Source organism: Limulus polyphemus, unplaced genomic scaffold (genome assembly GCF_000517525.1).
Source record: "Limulus polyphemus unplaced genomic scaffold, Limulus_polyphemus-2.1.2 Scaffold3232, whole genome shotgun sequence".
NCBI classification, from domain to species: Eukaryota; Metazoa; Arthropoda; class Merostomata; order Xiphosura; family Limulidae; genus Limulus; species Limulus polyphemus.
In genome coordinates, this window is record NW_013668842.1 from 100,300 (window position 1) to 106,453 (window position 6,154).

Genomic DNA, 6,154 nt, shown 5'->3' on the forward strand with positions numbered 1-6,154 from the left:
TCGGAATTAAGAAGACATTGAGTCACCTACGCCAAAGATTTTACTGGATAGGTATGAGGCGAGATGTGGAAGAATGGCGCAGGACATGCAGTACATGTAGTGTAAAAAGGAGACCCAAGCATAAGGGACGTCCACCTTATGAAGAGTTGCCTGTGAATATGTTAGAGTTTGTGGAAGTGTTATCGGAAAGGATGGATGATATTCACCATCAAGTGCATTCAAACTTGAAAACGTCTGCTGATTCGATGAAGTTAACTTATGATAAGAGATCTACTGAAGTCAGCTTTGTACCAGGAGACAAGGTACGGTTGTATAATCCCAGGCTTTGGTGTTATCACGGTCCAGGACATTTCAGTTGGGATGAAGTGGACAACAGAACAAATGACGCTGCTGAAGACATGCCACCTGAAGAAGCCACCGTCGAAGAAGAAACTCTTCTCAGTTTTGAGAAGGGAAACGGTGAAGCTCTTGGTGAAGCTACTGCCACTGATTTGACTGTTACCGATGATAAGACATTTACTTATGAAGCAGATGAATCCCACTCCTGACACCAATTTGTTACGTCTCCGTTTGTTAATTGATTTTTCGTAAATTCGTTCCCGACGAAACTTTAGCGACACAAGTTCTTACTTAATAAAACTGGTTTATTCGTTCCGAATACAACTTTACGATACACTTATTTTCAACAGTCGCTCTATAACAAACGCTATATCAACGAACGTCAACAATACTTTTGACTGCAGTTCAATTACTCACTATCTACACACACATTGTTCCGTCACGTTGTCACCCTCTTATATATACCAGACTACCCTATATCTAGTAATCTCCCGACAATTCCCGAAAGTTCGAGAGAACGAGTCACGTGACCTCGCTGACGCAACAGTTTGTATGAATTTTGTGTCATGCCGTTCGACCTGTGTAATATGGCCTTTACTTTTGAGAGCTTAATGGAGCTTACACTGAAGGGACTGTAATAGGCAAATGCCTAGTCTATGTTGAGAATGTTTTGATGTTTGATTACAAGTTTGAATCTGTGGCTGAGAATCTTAAATGTTAGTTGACCAAATAGATAAAGCAGACTTGAAAACTCAAGCTAAGAAAGTGATCACTCATGCACACAGAAGTGAAGTTTCTTGGTTGCATTGTAAGGAGATATGTAGTCACTAAGTACTAAGCAAAGATAGCCACAGTGAGAGATTGGCCTCAACTTGTTGTGCTATTCTCAAATAAACTAATTCTTATTCAAATATCAGATAGGCCTATTCAGGAACCATCGAGAGCCAGCACGGGCCCCGGGGCAAACATCCTCGCCGGGCCCCCTTTCTCTCTCTCTCTTTTTTAACATTTTCAAGAATTTATTAAATTTATTTATTAAATTAGGACAGCAACGAGCTTACAAACCAAACAAAATCATAGCAGCAGCCATTTTTACCTCACAGTATAAGCGTAAAAACGTTAATAAAGTAACAACAAATATCTATTAAATCTATAAAGTAATGTTGCGTCAGCGAGTCACATGACTACTGTGACGCCACCTTTCTAGAACTATCCTGTAGTTTGGCGAATGCTCTAGTATTTACTAGATATAGGGTAGTCGGGTATATATAAGAGGGTGACAACGTGAAGCGGGAATGTAATGTAATGTGTGTATAGGTAATAAGTAATTGAACTGCGGTCAGAGAGAGACGTATTGTTGAAGTTAACGTTCGTTCGTTATAGTGTTTGTTACAGCGCGACTGCTGAAAATAAGTGTATCGTAAAGTTGTATTCGGAAAGAATAAACCAGTTTTATTAAGTAAGGACTTGTGTCGCTAAAGTTTCGTCGGAACGAAGTTACGGAAGGTTAATTAACAAACGGAGACGTAACAGTAACAAATACATGTTAGTTATTACGCAAATTATTATTTCAGTCATTCTTAATGTATCAAGCATCTATATGCAAAGAAAAGCCAAAACTATGGTCTTTATCATTAAATGAAGATATAGCCTAAAGATGTTTTACGGGCTTTACGGCATAACCAGGTTTCATTCACCCGGGCCCCTGGGCAGTTGCCCCCTTTGCACACACCCTCCCTGTCGGCGGGCCTGGGCCTATTTAATAATGGTAGGATCAAAAAGAAAATTTACAGAGTAATATGAATTTGAAAACACGACTGAATTTTAAGAAATGTGAGAAAAAGCGACTGACACGTGATGTTAGGTGAAACAATCTTTTTTTTTTTACAAACAAAGTAAAAACACAACATGCATACTTACCCAGACATGAGACAACCACCTTAACTGAATCTCTGAGCAGATTTATAGCTTCTCTCCTTCAAGATAGATCTCTTTAGAATTATTCATTGTGATGGCAAAGTAGGTCTCTGAAAGTATAGAGTTTCTGATCATGCAAGAAACCTCATATTTATTCTTTATGATGAAATCACAACATGACTGGCTTTTCTCTTATATAATTTGTTGGCTCTAACATACAGACATCATCCACTTGACTAATGAAAGACTCTTCAGTAGTTGTTGATCTCTTCTACATGGATGTGCAAAGCTGTTGTAACATCATCTTAGGCAGAGTAGATACTATCTGCTATAAAGAGCATCAAAGACACAAAAGCAACTAGAATGAAACAATTTCAATGATTTTTCTAGAAGAGATGTGTATGTCAAAACTACATAGAAACAGGTTAAACTGTCAAATACACCCTAGATCCTGAGACCGAGACAGGTAAATTTGAAAATAGGAAAGAAAGAGGCAGAACAACTAAACTCAATGATACTGATGTTAAGTATCTTCGTTTATGTAGCCTTTGGGACAGAAGAAAACAAAAACTGGACTGTTGATGATTGGAAAAGGGTGTTATTGACGGGTGAGTCCAAATTAAAATATTTGGTTCAAAGTGTAGATTGTATGTCTGGCGGAAGAAAGGTAAAAGATACTTATCTCAATGCAAAAAAGGATGGATATTCCATTGTGTAAATCAGATTGGGTGTATTAGCTGTTACCAGCAAGAAGTAACAAGCCTTATTGGTCCATATCTTGTATTCTGTTAGATTAGTCCATTGAAGTACGAGTTATAGTGGACACAAGGTGCACAAAAGCATGTGTAACATATTGATAAGCTGCATTTGTGCATCACAGATAAACTTTTAGTGCACTGGCTTGACCAGGAGTTTGAGGACGAGACCAATGAGTCAAAGCAAGATGAGAATGCTGCCTTGACTCATACTGACTTACTGAACAAGGAATAATGAAATTAAAGCACTTATCTGGCTGTTTATGACTGACGGATTGAGTAAGAGGTAATAGAAAGCTATGACATTTGTTCAGGCAACTAACATTGACTCGCCAATCAATATAAGTGGGATTTATCAATCATCACGACAGCTAGTACAATCATTAGGTCGAGGAGCTAATGACTGAAAAGAAGTGGTGATCCTTCCTTTTTACGCTATCAAGTGATGTTCACAGTACAATGTATGCATTACATTGTCCAATTTCCTCTTAATTATCAACAGCTAGAACACTCATTGGGAAAATGAGCAATGACTGAAAGAGTGCTGCAATCCTTGTTTTTTAAACTATCAGGTAGTATTGTAAAATACAAAGTACGTACTACATTGCAGGATTACCACTCAATCCACAACAGCTAGTACAGTGATGAGACGATAGAACATTTCCTGATGAAGCAGATGAATCCCATATGAAGCAGAAGCCAACGAGACGGAGACCAGTATGGAAGAAGATACGTCCCGTAAAATTAAGAGACTTTGTTGAATTGTAATTTTGTGTTTGTAATTCTGTACATTTTAATTAAGTTGTTGTTAATTGTTATTGGTTTAATGTAAGTGGATATTGTTTTATGACGAACAATACTAAGGAGGGGGCAGTGTTGCGTCAGCGAGGTCACGTGACTAGTATCATGCCACTTCTTTCTCGAAGCTTCGGGAGATTACTAGATTGGGGGTAGTGTGGTATATATAAGATGGTCACAACGTGACAGGATAATGTATAGGTAGTGAGTAATTGATCTGTGGTCAGAGAGTATTGTTGAAGTTAACGTTCATTGTTATAGCATTTGTTTTAGCGTGATTGTTGAAATTAAGTGTATCGTAAAGTTATATTCAGAAAGAATAAACCAGTTTTATTTAAGAAAGGATTTGTGTCGCTAAAGTTTCATGGGAACGAATTTTACGGAAAATTAATTAACGAACGAACGGAGATGTAACAATATCAACTGAAAAGTTTTTCGAAATAACCTTCTGTTGTTAAGTATGAAAATGGATTATATATGGGTATACAGTTTTCGATCATTATGTAAAACTTGAAAATTAGTACAATTTTACATGTTATGATCTTACACAAAAGCTATATGAAATATGTTAATCATGCTGTTTTTGTCATTTTTTTAGGGTATCTTTGGTCTTCATTTCAGTTCAGATGGATTCCTAGATACATTAGATCAGTTTTATGATAACTTTGACAACACCGTGTAAGTTACTTTTAGATAATGTGTTTTCTAGTCCAGTTTTCACTTTTTTTTTCATACTGCATGTTATAATTAAAGTAATGTAGCTTCAATTGCCCACGTTAGGTCATCATGTTATAATTAAAGTACTGTAAATTATATTGCCCACGTTACGTCATCATGTTATAATTAAAGTACTGTAGCTTCTATTGCCCAGGTTACATCATCATGTTATAATTAAAGTACTGTTACGACAGCAGAATTCACGTGACGCTGGTAACCTCTAATGAATATCTAGAATGTTCGTGAAGGCTCGAGTGTTTGCCAGACGCCCTCTATTTTTGTATATATATAAGAATAATTGCAGAGATAGAGATGGATAATTGAGTCAAGTGCTGTGGTGACCATAAGTAAAGTGCGTGAATCATAGCATAAATTATAGCGTGTGTTTAAGTTAAAGTGACTATGGAAATTAAGTGTATTGCAACGTTGTATTGACGAAGAATGAATTAGTTTTATTTAAGAAAGGACTGAAATGTCCTGGACCGTGATAATGCCAAAGCCTGTTGGCAAGTGCCACCTTTGGCTTACCTCGCCGACCAAATTTTATTCGGAAAGTAACGTCTTAGAGATGACCCACTATGTCATATGGGCCTTCCCATGGATAAGACAACTTAGGAGACTTCCCTTTGGTCTTCCTGGGATTATACAACCACACCGTGTCTCCTGGTACAAAGCTGACTTCAGTAGACTTCTTATCATAACATAGCTTCAAGGAATCAGCAGACGTTTTCAAGTTTGAATGCACTTGAGGGTGAATATCATCCATCCTTTCTGATAACACTTTCACGAACTCTGACACATTTTCAGGCAACTCTTCGTAAGGTGGACGTCCTGCAAACAGATCCACTGGCATCTGAAGTTCCCGACCAAACACCAACTTTGATGGAGTGTATACAGTGGCTTCATGCTCTGCTATCCATCAACAGTGGAGGGAGTAAGACATCCAAGTCATCTTGGCGGCTATTACAAAACTTTGTCAATTGTACTTTTCTATCATCACATCAGACTGTGGGTGAAGTGGCGTTGTCCAGGTCTTTTGTATGCCAAACAACTTGCTGCATTCATGGAACACAGCTGATTGAAAGTTACGGCCTTGATCTGAATGCAGTTCATATGGCATACCAAATCTAAAGAAGAAATCACTAATAGTCGAAGCTACAGTTGTAGCTTCCTGATTTGGTATTGCATATGCCTCAGGCCACTTGGTGAAATAATCCATCATCACACAAATGTACTTGTTTCCAGCACCAGTTTGGGGCAAAGGACAAGCAATGTCAACGGCTACTCTTTCTTTTGGTGTGCCAACTTGATATAACTTCATTGGAGCACATCCTTTATGCTTGGGTTCCCTTTTAGCACAAGATGTATTGCATGTCCTGCACCATTCTTCCACATCTTGCCTCATACCTATCCAGTAAAATCTCTGTCGTAGGTGACTTAATGTCTTCTTAAGTCCGAGATGTCCTCCTGTCAAACTATCATGGGATTGATGCAGCATAACTTCCCGTAACTTTCTCAGTATAACCGTTTGCCAGGTCGTCACTTTCCTATCTCCGGAGAAGAATACCATCTTCAAGCTTCAACTGGTCTCATTGTGCCCAATATTTCTTTGTTCACAGGGCTTAAGC